At 38.9% G+C, this 27,771-nt stretch overlaps 1 non-coding gene across 1 annotated transcript; it reads right to left on the bottom strand.

The window, feature by feature from the left end:
• Positions 1–24,813: 24,813 nt before the first annotated feature.
• LOC131238296 (small nucleolar RNA R71) lies at positions 24,814–24,920 on the bottom strand. Its single transcript, XR_009167700.1, has one exon. It is a non-coding gene; the product is annotated as a small nucleolar RNA R71 (small nucleolar RNA).
• Between the last annotated feature and the right edge of the window lie 2,851 nt (positions 24,921–27,771).

The raw sequence follows: 27,771 nt of genomic DNA, 5'->3' as shown, positions 1-27,771 counted from the left end.
GTCAACACTCTGTTTGACTTGTGTAAAGGATTCAGGATCCTTTTCCACCCCTATGTCAAACTCGTACTCCTATAAGTATACGATGTAATCGTCTCGATTTACAAGAAGTCTTTCTCTTTCAAACCTTCTTAATGGCTCAGTTTCTTGGGTATGATTTTAATTTTCCTCATCAGTGGGTTGTATAGGAGGTTCATGGTGGTGTTCTGCAATGATTTCAGACTTGGCTGCAGTATTAATATCCACATGATCTGGAGTGACTGTGACTGGGGTTACAGTCATTTCTCCCTCGAATACAAAGTTCCTAATATTCATGCTCCCCCTATTTTCAGTGTCCTCAATGAACTAACATTCTTAGTCTCCACGATCCTGATAGAGTGGGAAGTACAGTAGAATCGATAACCTATTGACCTTTCCAGGTATCCTATAAAGAAATAACTTATGGTTCTGGGATCGAGCTTTCTTTCATGCGAATTATAAACTTTGGCCTCAGCAGTACATCCCCAAACATCCTAATATCGGAGACTTGGCTTTCTCCTATTCCACAACTCAAAACGGCTCTACTTACAGCCTTGCTGGGAACCCTGTTAAGTATATGAACTATAATTTTGATCACATCACCCCATAAAGATTCTAGCAATGTCGAATTACTTATCATGCTTCACACCATGTCCAAAAGGGTGTGATTATGCCTTTCAAATACACCGTTCTATTCTGGAGTCCCAGGCATGGTGGACTAGGCGACAATGCCACAATCTTGTAGGTATCTAGCGAATGACCCTGGATTGCGATTTAATTCGTCATATCTACCATAGTATTCACCACCACGATCAGATTTGACAACCTTAATCCTTTTATTAAGTTAATTTTCAACTTGAGTCTTATAGATTTTAAAAGTATCTAAGGCATTTGATTTTTCAATGATAAGATAGAGGTACCTGAAACAATACTAATCATCTATAAACGTGATAAAATATTTATGTCAATTCCAAGATGCTATAAGAAATGGTCCTCAAATGTCTGTATGTATCACCTCTAAGAGTCCTACACTCCTTGTTGCACATTTCTTTCTAGTTCTAGTTTATTTTTCTTTAATGCAATCAATACATACTTTATAGTCGGAGAAGTCTAGAGAATGAAGAATTCCTTCTCGCACAAGCCCATCTAATCTCTCATGAGATATATTGCATAATCGTCTATGCCACAATATGAAAGAATTCTCATAGTCTAGTCTTCTCTTAGATCCTACTTTATTGCCATGCAAGCTATTTATATTATAGACGTGCGAGGCATTCAAGTTCAGTTAGTATAGGTTGTTCATCATAGAGCCAGTGCCAACTTTAATTGAATCAAAGTAGATACTTAATCTTTTATTCTCAAATTAGAAAGAATAACCTGATTTATCCAACCAAGAAATAGAGATCAAATTGCACCTTATAGAAGGAATACAAAATGTATCTACTAGATCCAATAAATGACCTGACTTTAACCTAAACCTACAAACTCCGACTACCTCCACATCAACTTTAACGTCATTACCTACCTATATTGAGCATTCCGCATCAGTTGGAGGCCTGCTCTATAGCACGTCATGCATAGAAGTACATATGTGAATAGGTGTTCCCGAATCTATCCACTAAGAATTTACCGATACGTCAGTTAGATTGGATTCAAAACAGACTAGAATTGTATTATTGCCCTTCCTTATGAGCCATTACTTGTACTTTATGCAGTCTTTTTTCAGATGGCCTAGCTTCATGCAAAAAGAAGTAATTTTCCTTTATAGCCCGCTTATGAATCGGTCAAATCGCAAGTTGATTGTCAACTGGAGAACCTGGAGAACTTGAGGATCCCTCATTATGACCATGTTTTCCTTTTTCTATTTCCATTATGTTTAGGTACATGTCCTGAGGTTACAAGATTAATATTCTGACTGTTTTCAAAGGATTTTGAAGGTTCAAATTTTTCTGAAGTAACGTCTAAATGTAACCATCCCAAGACTATCTCTATGGATTTTATCTGTTGAACATAATCGGACCTGGTTAGGATGAGAACTAGATGCGTTTGAGTTGGAATTTTTAACTGGTTGCAAAATATACTCACATTAGCAGATTGTTTACATAAAACAATTCATGAATAATAAAAATATTAGGAAAACTTATCAATTTAATTGATTGGGGCTTTCAACTTAACTATCCAAGATGAAGTTGGGCCCAAACATCTGATCCTGGCGAGAGTCGGTTAAATCATCATTAGTCCTCCTGTGGGAGGTAGTCATAACATGTAAGTGACTCTCCTGAATATGAAGCTAAGCGATGTCAATTATATAAATCTAAGACACTCAACAACTGCGGGTATGATGAGTCTTTCAGCTTTACATTATCAACACTATTTACTCCATCCTGTTCATGCCCCTACCAAACTGCAATCATTTGTGTTTTCGTGACTGTCCGTATGAAACATGAATTTTCATAACTCCAAGTGTAGGGTCGCAGTGAAGTAATAATCTCAGTAAGACTGAGGTTAAATCCACAGGGACTGAAACTTGTACATTTCTGAAATTAATTAGAAGTAGAACTAGAAGAAGATGTGAAACTAATTCTGAAGCATTTGAGAGAGTAATTATGAATAGAGTAATTCAAACTACGAATTTAAAGGTGGGAACTAGGGTGCCAAGGATCCACTTGTAGTGATCAGGGAGCCCTCTTACTTGATTTAAGTAAGACAAATAGAATTGGAGTCCTATCCTATCCAATTGGAAGATATATCAAATAAACCAAATTTGAACTTCTATTAACCTAATTCTCAATGAAGGAGAACTATGATAATTGGCAGGGATTCCATCACCAAACCATGCCTAGGAGACAATGGCAAACAATAGGATTTACCAATCCCATAATCTCAAAGCAGGAGAATTGTAACGATTAGGAATGATTCCATCACCCTACTATGCCCAAGGGACGATGGTGAATAACAAGGCTTACTAATTTCATAATCTCAAATCAGGAAAAGAAGATACTCAAAACTATTACAGATCTACTATATTTTGAGTCATAATAAACCATTAAAAACTGAAAGTATTCCTTAAAGATCAAATTAGAATTTATGGAGTTCCACATAAACATGAATCATAGTAATAGAAACATCCCATTATGTTACAAGCTTCACCTCTTAGCCCTAGCTAAGAGGTTTAGCCAACCATAGACATGATTGGACCAAACTCTCTTAAGAAAAATATGAAAACAACTAAGGAAGAAGAAGGAAAACTCTTGACGACAACTTCTCTACCCTTATGCTCCACTCCTTAAACCCTAGAAGATGCCTAGGAACATCTTAGGGAGTCTTATTTATAGTTGTGAAACTCCAACTTTCACACCCAGTTGGAAAACTCTAGAAACCGCCTCAAATTTACACAGTTTACTAAAATAGACTTCACTCTGTATAGTTTTCCAAAATAGACTTCACTCTACGTAATTTCACGAAATGACCGAGAGTTTCAGAATATGCTTTTTCAGGATGATTTCAGGATTCCTTTTCTTCACTTCAAATCATTAATTCTCTTCATTCCTTAGTTTTCTTGGATCTTTTGCATGTGAATTCTTCAATCTTGGTCTCCTAAGATCCATCCCTTATCTTGGTGATTTTTGAGCATCAAATTCATGCTTTTAGCACCCTTTTCAATCCATGCTCTTAAATTCACCTTGCAACATAAACATGAGCAAAATAAAATATTAAACATCATCATGTTCATAAAACCAATATATAAATGGAGGATAATATGCCATATTTGACCCTCAACAGTGAACGCAACTACATGCAATCCTTTAACTTAATCCTAATGTCACAAGTCTAAATTCGTGAAAATTCTCATTGATTGACATCACAATGGTGGCTAACACAACCAGATCCAATCCCATGAATTTGGACTCAGGATTACGATTTTAATCCCGCCCTCAATGGATTAACTATATAAATGAATCTGACTTGGCCCACAAGGCGGTTGATATTGGTCGTTGGGAAAATGAGGAGCCTTAAAGAGAAACAGACAGGTAGGTTTCACCTTACTAATTCCTACAGTCTATATTAATTACCAAATTATGGGTAATGGGCTCCCAATAGGGCCGAATTAAGACTTTGTATGATCTAGTCACCTTCAATAAACATCACAAGTCCAGCCTTTAACATTCACATGATAGATAGTTGGCATAGAATGATTCAGATGGATGGTTAGATCCTTACATTAGTGTTCACATGATGGATAATTCAAATCTAATATTGAAGATCTATATGATGAAAAGTACATATCCATCTAATGAATGATCCAAATTATATGCTCATTTTAAACTAAATGATGGTTCAAATCTAAGAAACAGATCCCAATTTTTGCCCCTAAGGGAAGGTCCAAACACTAATTGGGTATCCAACATGCCCTAAAATTGGGTTGATTTAAAATAGGTATGGGCCAAGATAGAAGCTTCATTTGGTCAATTACTAGGGCTAAATTGGGCCCAAAATAGCCAAATTGTCGCCATGGAATATCAATTGAATGTAAACTTAATCAGTACCAGAGGATAGGCCTAGTATAGACTCCTTACACATGGCCCACTAATGTGACCCACTTGAGGGATGATGAATGTGGTCTAATGGCCCATGCTCAATGGGCCCATAATGAGGGCTAACCCAAATTAACCAAACAAAGGGAAATCGGGTCTGGTCGTGGTTCCACAAGGCAGACCCGAAACAGGCGCCAATCGGGTCTATCTGCACGATTGGAATAATTAAAAAAAAAAAACCCTAAAAAAATTCCTCTCTCGATTGTAAAGGGCAGAAAACCCATCCTCTTTCCCCACCATTCACCTTCTAATCCAGCCATTGTGGGACCTCACCTGATTGGGAAAAGAGGAAAATCCTATAAGAGGCTTTTGCCTGCTATATGTTAGCTCCACCATACGAATTGACGCCTTTATAGAAGAATCTGGCTTCAATGCATCAGGTTCCTCGTCTGTGACAGAGATCCCATGATTGCCGATGATAAATCATAACACGGCAACGGTGATATGTCATTCAATGACAGTCAATAGGAGTCCATATGAGGAAGAGAAAGAATCACAGAGATGGCTCCATGGTTGCCGGCAGAGGTGCAGATTATGCCACTCTCTTTCAATTTAAATGGGGCTATGAAATCCCCTAATTAGATTTAGAATATAGGGACTCGTTAAAACTTGATCTCTAATTTAGGGATTCGAAAATCCCTAATTTATACTGTATTTGGGGTTTTCAAGTCTCTGATGGCTGATGGGGGTTTTAGGATCCGAAATTCCCCATTCATTACAGGATTTGGGATTTCAATCCCTGGGTATTGATTCCGGATTTAGGATTCAAATATGAAATCCCCAATGTGTGATTTGGGGATGAAATCCCCAATTTTTGGATTTTAAATTCAAATCCCTAGTCAATCTGATTAATGGATTCAAAAATACCAAATTTTCTTAATCTTTTGAATTTAGGGATTCGACATCTGAGATCCCAATCCTGGATTAAGGGATTCGAAAATCCCTGATGGGAATCAAGGTCCCAATTTTGGAATTGGAATTCCTAGTGACCCTAATAGATCCTTCACACCTAATACACAGTGGCTCTGATACTAGCTGTTAGTCTATATGAGGAATTACCGAAAGATCCTATTGTGCATCAGATATGAAGATCTAAACAACTATAGGGCGTACTTTGTCGTGTCACCATTGCTATGAAATCGGATTGTTGAGGTCTTCCTCTCCTTACACCCTTCATAAAAGCCATGATGGGGCTGTAACTTCTGTCAGTGGTGTTGGATTGGGGACCTAGCTCTGTTATTATATGTTAGAAGGGTAAGGAGTTTGAAACCCATTAAAACTCCTCTCCCCAATGCTCCACACGAATTAGTAATCCTAGTTCCTCTAAAACACTGTGTGCGTATCACAGTTGTAGCACTTCACTCCTTACACGAATTTCTAAATGTATCACAACTTAGTGGGGCCCATTGGTACACCCGATCACATTATCCAACTCTTAGGACAATCCGGACCATTGATCAATAAGGCCCACCTTATAAGATTCTTACACTGATAAGATAGTAGGGCGAGGGATAGTTGTGGGCCAGGAATGGCCAAAATAGAAAATATTCTCTGCGTAGAGGGATTGAAACACAACCTCCTAAGTATATTGCAGATTTGTGACAAAGAACATTCAGTAAAATTCTTCAAAGAAGTGTGTGAGATCTTAGACCGCATAAGTAAATTGATTATGAGAGGTCTCCGCACCAGCGATAACTACTACGTCATTGAAAGCAGTGAAGAAACTGTCTCACCAACAATATGCCACATGGTTAGGAATAATGATTATGAGCTTTGGTAGCAAAGACTCAACCATGTCCATTACAGAAATTTGTCATGCCTAAGCTTAAAGAATCTGATGAGAAGGCTTCCCAAAATTGGTAAAAAGACCAGGATTGTTTGTGGCTACTACCAAAACGGAAAACAAATCAAATTCGCTGACAAAAACGACAACCATTGTGGTTACTTCTAAGCTCCTCGAACTCTTACACATGTATTTTGTTGGTCCCACTAGAGTCTAAAGCCAAGCAGAAAGAAACATTTTTGGTCGTAGTGGATGATTACTCTAGATTTACCTGAGTCACCTTTTTAAGGGAAAAGTCAGATACATTTAATTAGTTTAGAAAACTCATGAAGTGGCTCCAGAATGAGAAATGTTACATGATAGATAGGATCAATAGTGATCATGGAAGCGAATTCGAGAATGACCGATTCCAAAAATTTTTATGATGAATCCAACATTCGACATGAATTCTCAACACCTAAAACTCCACAACAAAATGAAGTTATTGAAAGGAAAAATAGGCGCTTCAAGAAATGAGCTATATTATGTTGAATAGCAAAGATTTAACAAAAACCTTTTGAGCCAAAGATGTAAATACAACTTGCTACATTATTAATCGAGTTTAGCTAAGAGCGGGATTGAAAAAACAACATATGAGTTGTGGCATGGGAAACCACCAAGCATTAAGTATTTCAAGGTCCTTGGTAGTAAATTTTACATTCTTAAAGACCAAGAAAACTTAGGAAAATTTGACCCCAAAAGCAATGATGGGATCTTTCTAGGATATTCCTTAAACAGCCGTTCTTATATAGTATATAATCTTACGACCCTTACCATTTAAGAATTGGTCAATGTGGTTGTTGATGACCCATGACAAATATGGTCCTAAGATAGATGTGGATGAAGAATTGGGTCTAAACATAATAGGTAAATCTGATGGTAGACCTACTTCTCCACGAGTGCCTCAACCTTTGGGTGACCTTCCGATTATCAAGGATCATCCTCTCAATCAGATAATTGGAGATCCGAGTACTGGTGTGAAAGCCAGATGCCAACTTAAGACCATAAACAATCATCTCTGCTTCACCTCTAAAATTGAACCAAAGAATGTTCTACAAGCTCTTTAAGATGAATATTGGATAGCTGCTATGCGAGAAGAGCTACAATAATTTGAAAGAAATAAGGTATGACAGCTCATTCCTAGGCCACAAAACACCAATATCATCGGAACCAAATAGATATACAAGAACAAATCCAATGAATCTGGCAATGTTGTAAGAAACAAAGTTAGATTGGTTGCATAGGGCTACTCTCAGATTAAGGGTATTGATTTTGATAAAACATTTGCCCCCAAAATGTGACTAGAGTCTATTCGAATCCTTATGTCCATAGCTTGCACTTTGAAGTTTCAATGTTCCAAATGGATGTAAAGAGTACCTTCTTGAATGGTGTACTTGAAGAAGAAGTACATAGAACAACCAAGGGATTTGTTGTTCCCAAACATCATCACCAAGTGTACAGATTAAGAAAAGAACTCTAAGGTCTCAAACAAGCTCCTCGCGCATGGTATGAACAATTGACACAATTTTTAATTGACCATAAATTCATTTGGGGGGGGGGGGGGTGGGTAAATAAAACCCTTTTTGGTTGAAAGATCGGGGATTCCTTGCTTATTGCTCAGATTTATGTGGACGATATAGTATTTGGTTCCACATGTGAGGAAATGGTTGATCAGTTTGCTCATTTAATGCAATCTGAATTTGAGATGAGTATGGTTGGAGAACTAAATTTTTTTATGGGATTGCAAGTTAAGCAACTCAAAAATGAGATTTTTATTAGTCAGGCCAAGTATGTAAAAGAATTAGTAAAAAGATTTGGTCTTGAGTATGATCGAACACATCACATACCCATGTGCACTACTCTTAAGTTATGCAAGGATATATCTAGAAAAAGTGTGTATCAACACTTGTATCGCAGCGTGATTGGGAGCCTACTCTATCTCATGGTGAGCCGGCCGAATATAGCATTTAGGGTGGGAGCATGCGCTAGGTTTTAGGCCGACTTAAAAGAATCACATATAACCACTTTGAAGGGAATTATTAGATATGTGGCTGGGACAATAGATTTTGGCCTCTGGTACCCATTTGACACATCAACCACAATCGTTGGGTACTCAGATACTGACTGGGCTGGAAATATGGATGATAGAAAGTTGACTAGAGGCGTATGTTTTGATATAGGGAACTGCTTGGTGTCTTGGCATAGTAAAAAAGCAGAATTCCATTTCATTATCCACTACTGAAGATGAATATATGGCAGTAGGTAGTTGTTGCACCCAGTTTCTGTGTATGAAACAAATGCTGACGGATTACGGAATTGAATAAAATACAACAATATTGTTTTATGATAATACTAGTGTCGTAAACATCTCCAAGAATCTGGTGCAACACTCAAGAACAAAGCACACACACACAGATATATATATATATATATATATATATATATATATATATATATATATATATATATATATATATATATATATATATATATATCCAGCATCATTTCATTCGTGAACTTGTTGAAGAACATATCATATAGCTGGACTATGTGCCAACTGAAAAACAATTGGTTGATATATTGACTAAATCCCTAGACGTAAGTAGATTTAGAGTTCTCCAAAAGTCCATTGGGCATGTACTACATAGGTAATTATCGGCTTGAAAGACTTCATTGACATATCCGAGGAATTATAATATCAATTTGAAATTTTATTTTAATTTGTTTATTTTTTATTTATTTTTGAGTGTCCAAGGTTAAGTATACAATTTTAAATATTAAAGATCTATTTTTATGTACATCTCATATCCAGAGTCAAATCATGCAAAATTTGAAAACACATCTGTCAGTTTGGCTACGAAGGGACCTTCGATGGTACTTCAATGACATCAAAGGAGCTTTGATGTCATCGAACTATGGATGACATCAACAAAAGCGGCACGCATAGTTTCATTTTAAACAATGCATTTTATTTTTTCTTCCATCTAAAGCTTCTCCTGTGTTGTTTTGTTGGTTTTTCGACCTCTCCCAGCCTTCCATTTCATAGATTCACTTGAAGAATCACTTCGTTTTCCTCGAGTTTCGATCATTTTTCATAGGGTATGTCATTTGGTTCATCGTCTTATTTCAATCTAATCCTTCAAATCAATGTCTTATCGATTTTCATCTACTCATCTAGTTATATTATCCTTCGGCTCTTCCATTTTCGTATTTACAAATTGTGCTAAAGAATAAAGGCAAGGCTCCCACAATGGACAAAACTTTTTAACACAGGGATCAACATGATGACGTCAATCACTGTCTTCCTTAGGGGGATAACTACTTCGAATCCATGAAGCTTATCTGGACTCCTCAAAGAGATTTCTCAAATCCACGAGGAAAAATAGAAACTAGAAATAATTCTAGAAAGTTAAAATATATTTGTTGAATATTGATATCTGAAATAAATGATTCTATAACCCTTTAAATAGGGATACCAAGACTTGGAATAAGTTTAGGCGTTAAAGTATAACTAAAACTCCTAGAATTCGCAACTTACTATAAATAGTAAATTTTCTTTTTATAGTAAGTGTCCTACATGGCTCAACCACATTATTCTCCTAAGTTTTTTAAAAACTTTTCATGTTGGACACAAATCTTAAAGCCCAACATATGAAGAGTTATAATCAAACTAAAACCTACTAAAAAATTAGTAAAAACAGAAATAAACATGGAATTCGACCGTCGATATGATAGAATCTTGCAAATTCAGTATGGGTAAACCGTTAGCTAAAGTAGCTCATCCTACCCCAAAATCATATATGGTACGTCGAGTAACTCATTCCAATTTACGAGATATGCCTGTTTTAAGGTTCTGACAGTCTTGATGACTTCCGCCTCCGATTGGGTCTTCTTTGGTCCATCTTGGACATGAAAGTGTCTGTGACCCACTCTACATTAGTCTCCTCCACTTCAAAATAATTCATCCTCGAGTTCTCATGCTACTTTGGTTCTTGAAACTCAGTCAGGTGCGCCGTAACAATACCCGGATCAAAAGTTGTGGTCAATTTACAGTTCACCTTCTTTTGGTCCAACCATGCTAGGAATGTATTGGTGTCATGTTCTACATTATACCCCTCTGCTTAGAAAAAACTCATCCTCGAGTTACTTAAAGGATTTGGTTCATGATTCTGAGATAACTTCTGATGCCAAAGTTTATTAGTCATTTTCTTGTACTTGACATGAGGCTTTTGAGCTGACATAATACATGTACTCATGCTTTCCTTGACTTGACTAGTATCGATCAGTTCCTTCACTTCTGCCTTTAAGATCTCACATTCTTTCTGATAATGTGGGCAATTAAGCAGACTTGCCCTTGAGACAAGATCAATGTGGTTTTGTATATCTCATATGGGAGGCAATTTATTAGGGAGTTCATCAAGCACAGTCACCTTGAACTCCTACAACACTGGTTTCAAATCCCCTAGGATGTTTATAGGCTCCATATATTCTTTCTTTTCAACTAATGCATATATATCTCATGTTTTCTCAGATTGTTTAACAAAAGCCTATTTAGTTGTGAGAAACTTGTAAGAAACTGTCCCTCCACTTTAGAAATCTTGGGTTGGTTCTCCATTCCAATAGGGACAAGACCAATCTTTTTACCGCGTTTAGTAAATATAAATGCGTTATCCTGACCTCTATGTATAGCAATAGCATCAATATTATTTTGCCATAGTTGACTAAGTAACATATGACAAACTTCCATGTCAATTATGTCACAAAGTACTTGATCCTTATAATTTTTACCAATTGAAAATAAGACCGTGCATTGTTTAGATACCTCTGTTTTGTTAACCTCTTTGATCGATCGAATCATGTATAGATATGGATACTTTCTTGTTTTCAGTTGCAGCTTTTTCACCATTATTTTTATCACGAGATTCTCACTGCTTCTGACATCAATGATCACTTTACAGACTTTTTGGCTTACAGTGCACCTCATTCGAAAGATGTTGTTTCGTTGTAAATCTATTTCTACCTTTAGCATGTATAACGGATTCCTCATGAGCAAAGTGGTGGCCTGCAATTTACCATCATCTGATGGTGCTTTGTAGAAATCGGGGTTGTGTCGTATAGCGACCATAGGCGGTTGAGCATCGCTTTGACCTCGGGGCAGAATTAGCACATCCACAATACAGTTAAGGGTTACCTGCAACCTTTGCATGGTCAATTGACTCTCCTAGTGGAACGCTTCCATTCTTTTCGAAAGATAACGAATCCCTAGATCATCATACACATGATTTTGGTTCATACCTTCGTTGTTTGCCATCGGTCCGAGGGGAGTCCTAGCTCTGATGTAAATTGACATAGAGATGAATGTGATGAGGTCGATCACCATCTTCCTTCGGGGGATAACTATTTTGAATCCATGAAGCTTCTCTGGACGCCTCACAGAAACTTCTCGAATCCATGAGGAAAAACAGAAACTAGAAATAATTTTTAAAAAGTCAAAAATAAATTTGTTGAATATTGATAGCTAAAATAAATGAGTCTACAACCCTTTAAACTTGGAATAAGTTTATGAATTAAACTATAACTAAAACTCCTAGAATTCACAACTTGCTATAAATAGTAAATTTTCTATTTATAGTAAGTGTCTTATGTGGCTTAACCATGTTATTCTCCTAATTTTTCTAAACACTTTTCATGTTGGACACAAATCCTAAAGCTCAATGGATGAAGAGTTATAATCAAACTAAAACTTACTAAAAATAGTGAAAACGGCATTAAACGTGGAATTCGACCATCGATATGATAGTATCTCACAAATTCGATGTGGGTAACCTAGCCTTACTAGGTTGGTTGGCTAAAGTAGCTCGTCCTATCCCAAAATCATATATGGTACATCGAGTATCTCATTCACTTTTCGAGATATGCTTATTTTAATGTTCTGACAGTCTTGATGACTTCCGCCTCTGATTGGGTCTTCTCTAGTCCATCTTGGACATAAAAGTGTCCGTGACCCGCTCTACACACTTCTCAACCCACTGGGGTTAAGAAGCTCGCTCCACGGTGAGGTGAGAGGGCTAGACGACAAACTCCATCTCCATCACCATCACGTACACCATCCGTTCATAGTGAAGATCCGCCCATTTCTCCTCCTCAACCAAACAACAAACTACTTGAGAAATATCAAGGTTGTAAAGTTATTCTTGAGAGAAATGTGGACATTTTCAGTGTACAACTGTATGGCATTGACTCCATGTTAGCTATAATTGGGTGGGAGAATGTATTGAAGTTTGGTGGCATGACTTGCACCAATAAGGTCATAAGTTTTTATCTCAGTGTCAGAATCCCAAACTCGACCCTCCATCTATAGATGTCAATGTAGGATAGAGTGTTATCAAGATCACACCAGGGCACGTCATGTTGTTGATTGATATTCCATTGTCCCACGCAGCTTAGACAGACCAGGATCTCGCCTCCCTTGAAGTTCAGTCTATGATGACCAAATTTTTATGTAATAGGAAGGATGAGCCATTGGTTCACGATAATGCATTGTGCTCGTCACACATACTGAGTCAATTCAGAGTTCTTCACTTAATTTTCTCCACAAATGTCTACCCTAGGGGTACAAATCGAGTTGACCTCACTCCGTTTGGGGTTGATATCATCTATAGTCTCGGGACGGGAATCTGGTTATGCCTTCCCATTATCATTTTGTATTAGATAGAAATGTTAGTGAGGGGGAGCAGACCCACCCACCTCCCCTTTGGTCACCTCATATGTCTCTTAGCACAGGAGTGTGGCTTCTCCCCAACATCCGATGCACCAATGCATGCACCTCGCATCACACACGACAACATCAAGAAAATGTAGCTATTGCCACCTCCAGCAACACCTTTCGGGATAGATGCACCTACCCCAATTGTCGTTGCCCCCGAAGTTGGACAAACGAATACTGGAGCGTCTCACACACAAGATCCTTCTCTACATGCCACTCTAGATTCTGCTGCCACCAGACATTACATGAGGCATTAGGATCGCTTGGATTTATTATTGACAGAACAGACGCGTCAGGTGGAGTGTCTCACGAGGCAGGAAGAGCACCTTTCACTCTTGGAGAAGATGGTTTAGCCATTGTACAATGTAGGAGATCGTTGCTCTTCCATCAGGTCGTCGCGATAATGTGGTTCCGCTGGGGTTAGGAGAAAACAGCTACATGTGTGTTTGTTAGGTTATATTTTTTTTTGTCTGACCATCTCAGTCAAGTGTCTTATTTTATTGATCCGAGATTGGATGATACATGTATGAGATTTTTTGGATATTGTGAAAATCATCATTTTGTGAATGAATACTTTTTTTAAAGTTATATGATATCTATTTCTTCTTGCTTCACATTATTATGTTCATATGCCTATGTTACTTTCCCTTAATTAATGGATAATTGTCATATTTTCAAGTTCAGTGATAAATCATGCCTTACTACTAACCTTTGTCAATCACTGACAAAAAGGGGGAGAAATATACTCTCACTAAATATTTCGATTTATCTTTTTTAAAACATCGGTGTTGTGGGAAGTTAGGGGGAGCATCTAAGAAGTCATTATGAAAGTTTCTTGTGTTTCGTGTAAATCATGTAAATTTTTCTACAAGACATGTAATATCTATGTTTATCGAGTTATATAGGTGATTGTTAGGTTTTGTCATATAATTGACAAAGGCGGAGTTGTAAATACCCTAGTTTGTCAATTAGTATGAGTTATGAGTCTTAGAGTTAGGAGAACCCCAAACAAGAATCAAGAATGAAGACTCAATGATTGAAGGCATCCAATTCACAATAGGGTAAGGAAATTACAAAAACCTCATTAAAGCCTATACCAAAACCCACCAAACAAAACCCTCCAACTAGCCCATACCTTTTAGAAAAAAAAAAAAAAACTATCTTAAAGTATGCTAGTGAGTTGAGTGGGTAAAAGTCTATATAAAAGAAACATAAACTGACATTTTCAATGGTATCGAAGTCCCATCGAACTAGCTTCGATGATATTGAAGACAACTCATGTGGCATCAAGCTTAGAGCATAAATAGTCCAGCAATACAATGTTTATATTCTAGATTTTCTCAATGGCATTGAACACATCTTTGATGAAATTAAACAAATGCTCAAAATGTCCAGCAACTTCAAGCTAAATTCTTGAAATTTTACGGTGACACCAAAATTCCTTCGATAACATTAAAGGGACCTTCGATGACATCAAAGGTCAACTCGATACCGTCGAACTTGAACCCCCAAATTGTCCAGTAACCTCGGGTCAAAAATTCTAATTTTCTCAATGGCATCGAGCAAGCCTTCGATGACATTGAAGTTCACTCAATGACATCGAACTGAGAAGCAGAAACTGTCCAGTAAGATTTGAAATTTAATTCAAAATTTCTCGATGGCATCAAAGGTCGTTCGATGCCATCGAAACTGATAAATTTCTGCCCCTTTTACTGTTGCAAATCTTATCTACATATACGAAAGAAGGGTTTCTTGGCAATTTGGTGAGTAATAGAAGAGCCTTGTGTGAGTAAATACCCATAGTTATTACCCGTCTTCCCAAAGCTCTCTTTTCTCATGGAGTTCATTATTCAATTTATGTCTTAAAGACATTCATTAAAGCATTCAAATCTTAGATTGAACAATGAATTCCAGCATTCATTAATGCTCTAGCAACTACACTTATTGCCAAATCTATATGTTAGCTTGCATTGAATGTTTAGCCATAAGAATCATTAACTAGTTCATAAAGGCTCATCAATAACTAATTAGGATTCACCAAACCCTTGACCCAACAACCTCGGTATCTTCAACGACACATTATCATAAAGTTACGGTATAAGGGAGTTGAAGATCATTCACAATTCGAGAAGATCTTCATGAAAGTTCTTAATGGGGATCATCCACTTTTAGGTAAGAAAGTATTTTGAGTCCATAATGTCTGGAAATCATTCATTGTGTAGGTTTGGATTTCAGAGTTTGAACTACCAAACTCGACAAGTCCTTGTGTAGGCCTCGACGAGAGAGTACATTTTTGTTACTTCTTAAGTTCTTATGTAGGACTTACTAAGACCATGTGTAAGTCATCGATGGATGAAAAACGTAGACCTTGTGTTGGTTGTGAAGGTTTTTGGTGAACTTGATTTAAAACCATCTGAATAGTGAAATCTGGCACACTCTAAGAGAGTGTGAGTCAACCGGTGTTGGGTAGTCATATAGCTGAACCAGTATACATCGTGTGCATTATGGTGAATGATTTAAATATCTATTTGTCATGTTTGGCTAAACAATATACTTTGTTTATTTTTTACAGCAAACATGTTTGAAAAAATTCTTGATTGATGTTTTTCATTAAGTAGTTTTTATTCCTGCACTTCTTCTTGCTTGTATTCCTTTACACATGTATTTAGAAGTAAGTACATACTAATTGTTTAGTTAAATTTTAAAAAGTCCTATTCACCACCTTCTAAGACATTAGGCATATCTTCAACCTTTGCTTGTAACGGTAAAACCACAATTTTAAGCTGTACTACTACATTTAAAAAGCCCTATCATTTGGTTAATGACTAACTGTGAGTCACCTATAATTATCATGCTTCTTGCACCCAATTCCACAAATAATTCCAAGTCAATTATCCTGGCTTCATACTCGACATGATTATTAGTGCACTCGAACTCCATTTGGAATGTAAATTCCTGTTGATTTCCATTCGGTGTAATTAGGATAATTTCGGCACTTGATGGTTTGTAGGTCTTTGATCCACGATGATCAACTTCCATGGGGTCAACTGTACACAATGTAAATGTAAAACACCCAGAGAATTTTGATATTCCAAGTCAGATGGATGATTAGCCAAGAAATTGGCTATGTCCTGACCTTTTAATATTTTTAGAGGGCATAACAAAGATCGAATTCAGATAAAGCTAACACCCATTTACAATTCGACATTCAAAATTAGTCGATTCAACATGTATTTTACTAAATCAGTAACTGCTATTATACTCTTTTGGCCAGCAAATAATGTCTTTATTTAGTGGCCACAAAGTATAATTATAAGCATAACTTTTCTATGAACGAATAACATGTCTCAATGTAGAGCATTGTTTGGCTTAGATAATAAATTGCACACTCTTTTCGGTCATCATCGTCCTATGTTAGGAGGGCTCTGACGGATTCTGTTGATGCTGCAACATATAACTTGAGCAGTCGACCTTTAACTGCCGACATCAACACTAGCGGCTTTATCAGATACTGCTTAATCTTCTCAAAAGCCTGCTAGTGATCTGCCTCCCATTTAAATTCAAACCATTGCTTTAAACTTACCAATGGAGAAAATATATTAGTCTTCCTTATGTAATTAGATATAAACCTTCGCTTGAAGTTAACCTGCCCTAGGAACCACTACACCTTTGGTTTGTTCCTCGGCAAGTGAGCATTTATGATCGCTTGAGCCATGTTCTGATCAACCTCGATCACTTATTGATGTACCAGGAATCATAAGAAATTATCGGTCGAGACTTGTTGAGTGTCAAATATTACATATTTTCCCCTACTTATATCTTGGTTTTATGAACTCCATACTACTTAATGTTATATTTTATACATGTCTGTGTTGCAAGGTGAATTTGAGAACTTGGATTGAAAAGAATGTTAAAAGTATGGATTTGATGCTCAAGAATCATTAAGCCAAAGATTGGATCGTAGAAGACCAAGAATGAAGAATTCACATGCCAAAGATCCAAGAAAATCAAGTGAGGAATGAAGAGAATCGAATACTTAAAGTGAAGAAAAGGAATCCTAAAAATTCGCGTGCTTCGACCAGACCTGTCTCCGCTTCAACTAGCCCAGGGCTCGACCAACCCTGGCTTTACTTTGACTAGCCCTGGGCTCGACCAACCCTGGCTCTGCTTCGACTAGTCCTGGCTCTGGCTTGACTAGCCTAGGAAACTTTGGCTCGAACTCCAGCAACATTATTTTCTAAATTTATGTGATCCTTGACCAGTCGAAGACTGTCCTCGACTAATCGAGGGTAACGCAAATTTTGTATGGACTACGTAAATTTGAGGCGGTTTTTGAATTTTTTTAACTCGGTGCGAAAGTTGGAGTTCCCTAACTATAAATAGGAGTTCCTAGGATGTTCCTAGGCATCTTTTAGGGTTTAAGGAGTGGAGCAAAAGCGTGGAGTGTCACGCCCCAATTTCAAAAATTGGGCTCACAAAATTCCTGATCGCCGAATCCAGCGCTAACAGCCTCCGTAATACCCCATTCTCAGCTCTCAGTGCTCATTCACCAGATGTCGATCCCGGGATCCTACAATGAGGATTTTCAACACTAATTTATCTCATAAGAAGTATAACCACAAGTATACCCAAATCACAAAAATAACATCATCATCACATATCCACTAATATAAATATTTGAATACAATGCTGAAAGGGAAATACATATGTCGAAAATTAAAGCTCCAGAAGTCCGTTGTATGCTCCAAGCTCAATGCTACTGCAACCTAACGTCACCTGCATGTATCTATCTTGCATAAGCTTTTAGAAAGCTTAGAGGGTAGTGAAAATGTGTGCGCAAGATAAGTGTCAAGTATTCAATGCAATGCCATAATCATACAATGTCAGAAATATTGACAAGATCATGAATCATACGATATCAGAGTAAGCGAAAATACTGACAAGATCATGAGTACCATCAGTCGTACCAAGCCTATGCGATGCAAGGCATGAATGTTAATAGCCATATCAAGGCTGAGCGATACAAAAACATAATAAGCCAATATCAGATGCCGAGGATGCAATGCACTATGCAGTGCGAATGGAATGACCAGCTAGAGTGTGAAGTCGGGATGATAGTACGTAGTATCGTAAGTTATGGGGTCTATCACAAAGGACTTCTATCCAAACCATTCCCATACCTAAATTTGGATAGTCAGACTCAATGTGGTAGATTCCTGATCTCAGGTTAGTCACGCGCCCAACTGAAATCCTAGCCATGCGAAGGTACACAACAATTAGTTGCGCACTACCAGCCCTAGTGGATAGTGAATGAAATAAATGAATGAGTATGCAAATCCTACTCAATAAGTCCATATATCAGTACGGTTCTTCTCTAAAAAATCACCGGTGTCTATTACACTCCAAACCAGATTGCCTCCCCATAGCACGCAACAAGGTGAGTGGAAGAGACCTCAGTATCTGCCTACCAATATCAGGCCCGGCTTGTTAATAGAGGATCCATTCCTGGAGCTGGTCAAACTCAGCTTAGCTTTACCCCTTTCTCTCTGGCAGGTAAGGTCGCACCCCCTTCCAACCACCATGATACAGTGGGAGACGCAGTCTAACGGTATACGACCCTCATGCACTCATGCATTCACTCGGTTTAGACGTTGGAGCAACCTCTGGAACTAAGAGGGTTCTGAGACTTTCACCCAAAGATATCTATAACACTCCATGTAGAACAGATTTTTGGTGTCCCATCTGGCCTTCCACGATATGCCTGTGAAGGCATATCACAAAATGCGAGATGTATGAGTCATACCATCCAGTCATGCATCAAACCTGCACGTACCATGCGCTCATGTGGACAAATCCTCCTATTAGGGAGTCCCATAATAATTTGTTCAATGACATGTGCTATGTTCAATCATTCCTCATATCAGGCATACATATGATGTGCATGGGCATAGGTCGTGAAGCTATACTAAGCATGCTATATGATGATGGTGTACTTTCCTCATATCAATGATAGGCCTAGACAGCCTACTCATAACAAGAATGGGTCTCATAATGGGCCCAAGGGAACGTCACAATGTGGACATCTAACCATCATTGCCCATCAATGTGGATATTTAACCAATATCGCTCCCAAGCAGTGGCCCACATAAATATCATTACATACATTATAGTGAAATCACACATTACATCAGTCCGCACATTCATTGCATTGGGCCTCACTCAAGGGCCACATATATAACACATCAGTTCTCGCCATACAGGCCACAAATACATCACAATGGGCCACAAATACATCACAACGGGCCACATACCTAGGCCTAATACACATCACAATGTGCCACATGATATGGGCCTAATACACATCACAATGGGCCGCATGACATGGGCCTAGTACATATCACTATGGGCCTCAGCACATGGGCCATAAATACATCACAATTGGCCTTATCAAATGGGCCACAAATACATCAAATAGGCCACATATCTGGGCCTAATACACATCACAATAGACCGCATGACATGGACCTAATAAACATTACAATGGGCCGCATGACATGGGCCATAGATACACAATAGGTGGGCCTTGCACATAAAGCAAGTGGGCCCTGAAAACTGATGGACAGCAAGGATAAAACTTACATCATGATGGTCCCCTATCCCTGGACGGCGTGGATGAAATCACACATCAAGGTGGATCACACGTCCCACGGATGGTGTGGATTAAACATACATTATGTGGGGTCCACGTCCCATGGACGGTTAGGATATAAGGCACATGCATCACCTGTGTCCCACGTGGATAGCAGGGATGAAACATGTACATCATGGGTGGCCCACCATCCCATGCTGGATGGTGCGACAGATATATTACCTAGGTGGGCCCTAAGGTATAGGTATCATGATGCTATGATGTCACATACTCATAATCGGTATCGATAATCGGCCTATACAATCAGCCTCAACAATCGGAATCAGCCTCGATAATAGGAATCGACCTCGATAATCGAAATCAGCCTCAATAATCGGAATCGGCCTCGACAATCAGAATTAGCTCGATAATCGGTATTAGCCTCAACAATTGGAATTGGCCTCAATAATCGAAATCGGCCTCGACAAATCGAAATCGGTCTCGACAATTAGAATCGGCAATCGGCCTAACCTAGGGCCTAAGGAAAGGTCACAATGAAGACTTTCAACCATCATTTCCCATCAATGTGGACATTTAACCTACATTGCTCCCACGGAGTGGCCTACATAGAGCCTAACATATAGTGGGCCCATGGCCTCACACAAGGGCCTAATATACATCACTTGGGCCTCATACAAGGACTAATTATGCATCACGACGGGCCTCATCACATGGTCCTAATACACATCACGGTGGGCCGCATCATATGGGCCTAATACGCATAATGATGGGCTACATCACATGGGCCTCGAATACATCACAATTGGCCTCACTCATGAGCCTCATATACACAACAGGTGGGTCTTGCACATGGGCCTCAGATACATCATACGGGCCACAACCAATGGGCCTAATGCATATCATAATGGGCCTCATTAAATGGGCTACAAAAACATCACAATAGTCATTCCATATGGGCTAGAAATACATCTCATTGGGCCTTACCAAATTGGCAAAAAATACACCACAATGGGCCTCATCATATGGGCCAAAAATACATACAATGGGCCTCATCATATAGGCTAGAAATAAATAACAATGGGCCATGTCCCACGGGCCTCGAATACATCACATTGGGCCACACCACCTGGGCCTCATGTACATCAAATGGGCTGCATCAACGGGCCACAAAATACATCAAATTGGGCCGCAATACAACACATCATCAAGGTAGGCCCTCAGACGGTGTGAATATAGAATACGTACTCCAAGGTGCGCCCCATCACATAGGCTTATTACGCATCACGATGGGCCGCATCTAATCGGGTTGCACCATAACATTATTTTCTATCCAATCTAATCATAAGCTCACATAGACCTGAATTAGAGGTAAAACAAATTTCACATTAATCCAGAACTTCTACATTCCCAAAAGGGTTTCAATGGTAGGTGTTCAATGCTCCACAATTTTGCAGTGTGGTCGACCTAATAGATCTGCCTCATTTTTAGTCTCAAGCACATCTGGACGGTGCGGATAAAACATATACATTACGGTGGTACTCACCGTCCAGATGGATGGTGAGGATAAAACATATACATCACAGTGGTCCCCACCATCCACGTACTGGACGGTGGGATGCAATGCACATCACAGAGGTCCCCACCGTCCACGTACTGGACGGTGGGATGTAATGCACATCACAGAGGTCCCCACCATGCAGATGGACAGTGGGATGAAACACATACCATGGTGGCACCCTCAAAGCCTGGTGACATCATGGCTAGCCCACCGTCCAGATGATGGATGGTCTGGATAAACAACATATACATCAAGGTGGGTTCCACGGATGGATGGTGTATATACAACACATACCTCAAGGGAATCCCACCGTCCCGGGGCCTGGACGGTGGATGGGATGGGTAAAACATATACATCAGGTGGGGCCACGTGGTATGGCCCACCAGATATAATATATATATATATATATAATATACATATACATCAGGTGGGGCCGCGTGGTGTGGCCCACCAGATATAATATTTATATATACTATATATATCATATATTATATATTATATTATTTATTTTAAATACTTACCAACACTAATACAGATGGACGAACAGTATAGATATAACCCATACATCATTACAAGGTATGCCCCACACGCTGCCATGGTGGGGTCCATGTTAAATGGTTGGACGGTCATGATAAGACGCATACATCAGGTGAGTCCTGCCGCCCTTTGCTAAACAGTGTGGGCACCACATGCACCAGGTGTGGATCCCATGTGGGGCCACCACATGTAATAGATGAAACACATAAATTGTGGTGGGGTCCATAGGACCAAGCTGATATTTTGTTTTCCTTGCATCCTGGATAGCATGCACGATGGTACACCCAGCCCATCTGACCCATGGTCTCTCCAAATGGACGGTGAGGATGTAGTGTACATACATCAAGGTGGGGTCCATGTGAGTGGGCCACCCCATAATCAACGAGATCAAGCTAATATTTGTGTTTTTCCTTCAATCAGGTCCATCTAAATGGACTGTTGGGTGGGCCCACTTGGTGGACGGTATGGATAAAATACATTCTTCATAGTGGGCTGCAAAATATGGAAGAAAGAGATAGAGAGAGAGAGAGATATATATATATCGGTGAGATGGAGGGACCTCGCCACTATGGGCCCCTCAAGGTTACAAAACATACGTCAAAGGGGATCCTAAATAGGATCCACACCATCAATCGGTGGGCCTCACTTGGTCCATCACAAAAAGCACAATCTAAACCTATAGACACCCACCATTTTGTTCCTTCTTGGTCCGATGAAATCCCTAGGTCCGCGGTTTTGACTTTAACAAAGGATGATGGACATTGGATGGTTGGATGGTGGAGATAGGAGGTAGGAAGATGGGCCACACCTAGCTCTCCCATGGAGCTCTCTTGCTTAGACGATGTGTTGCTTGGAGAATGAGAGAAAAATGAAAGGCAGAGAGGTTGTAAGGAGTGAGAGGATTCAGTGATGGAGTGATGGGTGATGTGTACTTTAACATGTAAGGGATGAGTTGCTTTGACTTTGAGGTTGCTTGGGAATGGGTTGTTGAGGTGATGTATACTTGACATTTAATGTGATTAATTTGAAAGCTCTCTCTTGGGTTTGGAATGCGCGGTGTTTTTCCTCGAACTGAATGTGGGCCCACATCTCTTGGCTTGGGTATCGCTTCAATGTGTAATACGCAACATTGGAACTACTGCGACTGCTCGGTCACTAGGGTACAAGTCTCGGGTCAAGTCGACTTTGCAATACGAGACATAACTCAAGATCACGCACAACTACAATCTAGGCATTGCGTGTTACTGGAATTTGATTGAGAGGATTGCAGAAGCCTATGGAACAGTACGAGCTAGGATACGGGTCTCACATGGAGAGCCGCCGCTAAGATTTTTTCTTCTTCTTCCTTATTTTTATGCTTTCCTTAAGAGATTTTAGTTCAATCATGTCTATGGTTGGCTAAACCTCTTAGCTAGGGCTAAGAGGTGAAGCTTGTAGCGTGATTGGGATGCTTATTTTGCTCTAATTCATCTTTTTATATTGAACTGCATTGATTTCTAGTTGATTTTAAGGAATACTTTCAATTTTTAATGATTTATTGTGACTTAAATTACAGTAGATATACGATAGCTTTGAGCATCTTCCTTTCTTATTTGAGATTGTGGGATTGGTAAATCTTGTTGTTTGCCATCGTCCCTTGGGCATGGTTTATTGACGGAATCCCTTCCGACTCTTCACAATCTTCTTCTATTAAGGCCAAATCAATGAGAAGTTTGGAGATTTGATCATCTCTCTTTCCAAATGGATAAGATAGGACTCTGATTCCAATTGGATCTCTTGAATCAAGTGAAGTAGCATCTCAATTACTACAAGTGGATCCTTGGCACCCTAGTTCCCACCTTTAAATTCACAAGTTTCAATTACCTTATTCAAAATCACTCTTTCTAATTATTCAGATTTAGATTTACATCTTCTTCTAGTTCTAGTTCTAATTACTTTCAGAAACGTATGAGTTAGTCCTTGTGGATTCGACCTCGGTCTTACCGAGATTATTACCACATCGCAACCTTACACTTAGGGTTGTGAACAAGTTTTTCGCGCCATTGTCGAGGACTACGGTTGCATTTTTCTGAATTTAATTCGTTTTAGAATTATGCTAAGATTAGGATTAACTTTCTATTTTGTTTTTAGGTTACAAATTTTTCTAAACTTATTTTTAGAAACTAACTTTGTTCTTGGTTTTGTAGGATCCTAACCTAGCGTCTCCTATCTGGTAACTTCATTCTTACTCTCTCTCTCTCTCTCTCACTTCTTGTTTGCTATAGTTTTCAATTCTTAGATTTTAAGTTAGATTCTGAACTTGAAAGCCGAGAGTGTTTCAAGTCCAAGTGGGTTCGTGATAACACTCTACTTCTCTTAAGTGAAGGAGGATTAGTTGAAGGGTTGCCTATCCATCACCGGATTAGACATCACTTGAGATCCTCAGAGTTGATAGAAGTGATGGATACTAATCAACCTCAACCTCCAGTTGAGGAAGCCCAAGATGAGAATGAGGTGCATCATGCACCCCGCCTCGTACTTTATGAGATCTCTTACAACCGGTGGGGGTGAGCACACTTCCTATATGATTTTTCTAGGAAACACAGGAAATATGGATATTAAGCTAGGGGTGAGCCAACTCCTTCCAAAGTTCCATGGACTTGAATCTGAAAGTCCATATATACACATCAAAGAGTTTGATGAGATAAGATCATAGCCACTTTATACTTTCCTAACGTGTCTAAGGACACGGTCACGCTGAAACTCGTTCCCTTCTCATTAAAAGAAAAGGCTAAGACATATTTGCATTCACTACATCCACAAACTATTGGCAGATGAAATGACATGACAAGGGAGTTCATACAGAAATTCTTCCCATACCATAAAATGAATACCATCAGAAAGTTGATTATGAACTTCGCCCAAAAAGAAGATGAAACATTCTTTCAATGTTGGGAGCGGTTTAAGGATCTTGTCAGTTCATGCCCATAACACGATTTTGAAAAGTGGCGCATGACAAGTTTCTTCCATGAAGGACTGATATCTTCTATATGCTAATTCATTGAGACGATGTGCAATGGGAAATTCATGAATAAAGATGTCTATGATGTGTGGGAATACTTTGACAAACTCGCTGAAACCGCACAATCATGGGACATCTCCTCAAGACCTAGCACCACTTCCAAGCCTACTCAATCAAAGGAGAAGGGTGAAATATATATTCTGAAAGAGGAAGATGATGTAAATGCTAAAGTGGCTAACCCCACAAGGAAGATAGAGGCCATGGAACTGAAGAAGGATAAAGCTAAGGAAACTGTTTAGGGAATTTGTGCTCGCATTGTACATACAACTGAAAATTGCCCAACCATACCTACTTTCTAAGAGGTACTGAATGAGCAATCGAATGCCGTGAACAATTACCAAAGACGTTTTAGTGGACTCACCTCAAATACATACAATCTTAGCTGGAGGAACCATCCCAATTTCAGTTGGAGGAATGGGCAAACAACTAATTTGCAAGGGGCTTTATCTCCACTTTTAAATCAAAAGAAGCCTCAGGAGGATCCATTTTTTAAACACAATCAAAATTAGGAGCTTTTCAATTAAAATACATCACAGGCTTTCCAAGACCATAACAAATCCATTCAAAGGATTGAGGCACACTTAACGAATGGAGAGAAAGGGATGCTTCCAGCCCAACCTCTCCCCAATCCCAAGTCACAATATGAAATTAATGACCCAAGCTCCTCAAATCAAATGGAGCAAGCCAAGTCTATCACCACTCTTAGGAGTGGAAAAACAATTGACAAAACTATTCCGGTAAGGACTGAAAAGCCTAAGGACCCGAAAATAGATGAGAATGATGAACCTAGTATTGCTTCACATGGGTTAGAACTGGAACCTCAAAGCAAACCAATTGCTCCATTCCCCCATCAGTTGATTACACTAAAACCTCTAAACAATTCTCAGGATATTCTAGAGGTGTTGATGTAAGTAAAGTTCAACATCCCTCTTCTAGATGATGTGATACAAATTCCTTCATATGTCAAATTTCTAAAAGACTTGTGCACGACTAAGAGGCGAAAAAGTATATACAAGAAAATTTCTTGACAGAAAAAGTGAGTGTCATCCTCAAGCAAAGTGTGCCACAAAAATACAAAGATCCCGGTAGCCCAACTATTACTTGGATAATTAAGAATCATGAAATTGAGAATGCACTTTTTGACTTAGGGGCAAGCATAAATCTGATCCCTTACTTGGTCTATGAACAACTTGGCCTAGGTGAATTAAAACCCACCCGGACCATGGTACAACTTCCGGATCGCTCAGTTCGTCTACCGAGGGGGATGATTGAGGATGTGTTGGTCCAAGTTGCAAATTCTGTTATCCAGTAGATTTTATCATCTTCGATACTCAGCTCATTGTAGATATGAGCACTCAAATCCTTGTCATATTTGGCTACCTATTCATTGCTACATCCAATGCTATTATCAATTGTAGGAATGGGGTCATTAATTTGTCTTTCGGAAATATGATGTTGGAGCTCAATATCTTTTTCAACATGAGCAAACAGGCATAGTATGATGACAAGGCCCACGACATAACATGATAGACTCTTTCGTGGAAGATAAAGCTCTGATGACCTTATCCTCTAACCCTTTAGAGATGTGTTTGGCACACTTCCCCAATTTGGATGATGATATGATTAGGGAGTTGGATGTCATGCTTGATACTGCGCCGGTACTTGAAGTTAACCGAGAGAGGCCATAATTTGAGAAATTTCCCCTAAACGATGCAACACCTCTACTGTTTAACCTCAAAGCACCGAAGCTTGACCTAAAACCATTGCCTGCTGATCTTAAATATATCTATTTAGGTCAAGATGATATAAATCCGGTGGTGAGTTCTTCCCACTTGAGAAAGAACAGGAGAGTATGCTAATCGCTACTCTCATTAAACATAAAGGAGCCCTTCGATAGTCAATTATAGATCTCAAGGGAATCAATCCTTTGATTTGTACTCAGTGCATTCATCTTGAGGATAATACGAAAACCTCTCAACAACTACAATGTCGACTCAATCCAAATATGAAAGAAGTAGTTAAAGGAGAGCTACTTAAATTATTGGATGTGGGTATTATATACCCCATATTCGACAGTCAATGGGTGAGTCCAACTTAAGTGGTCCCTAAGAAATCTGGAATCACCATCGTAGCCAATGCCAACAATGAACTCGTGCTAACTAGAGTTACTGCTAGTTGGAGAATGTGCATTGACTATAGAAAATTGAATAGCGTCACAAGGAAGGACCACTTCCCCTGCCTTTCATTAACCAAATATTGGGGAGGTTAGCCAGTCATTCCTATTACTACTTCCTTGACGGATATTCGAGGTATAATCAGATAGAGATAGCCCTTGAATATCAAGAGAAAATAATGTTCATGTGTCCCTATGGCACCTTCGCCAATCAAAAGATGTCATTCAGACTGTGTAATGCTCCTACCACATTTTAACGATGTTTGTTGAGTATTTTTTGGACATGGTAGGGGAGTATATAAAGGTCTTCATGGATGATTTTTATGTCTTTGGTCCATCCTTCAATGAATGCTTGAAAAATCTTAAATGTGTGTTGAAGTAATGTGAAGAGAAGATTTGGTTTTGAACTAGGAGAAATTCCATTTCATGGTTCCCAAGGGAATTGTTCTTGAACATATAATTTCGTCCAAGGGAATTGAGGTGGATAAGGCCAAAATCGATCTTATCTCTAACCTACCACCTCCTAAAAGCATACGCGACATGCAATCCTTCTTACGATACTCGAGATTTTACAGACGATTTATAAAGGACTTTA

Source organism: Magnolia sinica, chromosome 2 (genome assembly GCF_029962835.1).
Source record: "Magnolia sinica isolate HGM2019 chromosome 2, MsV1, whole genome shotgun sequence".
In the NCBI taxonomy this organism is placed as follows: domain Eukaryota; kingdom Viridiplantae; phylum Streptophyta; class Magnoliopsida; order Magnoliales; family Magnoliaceae; genus Magnolia; species Magnolia sinica.
The sequence above is the reverse complement of the archived record's forward strand: the minus strand, read 5'-3'. Positions and strand labels throughout refer to the sequence as shown.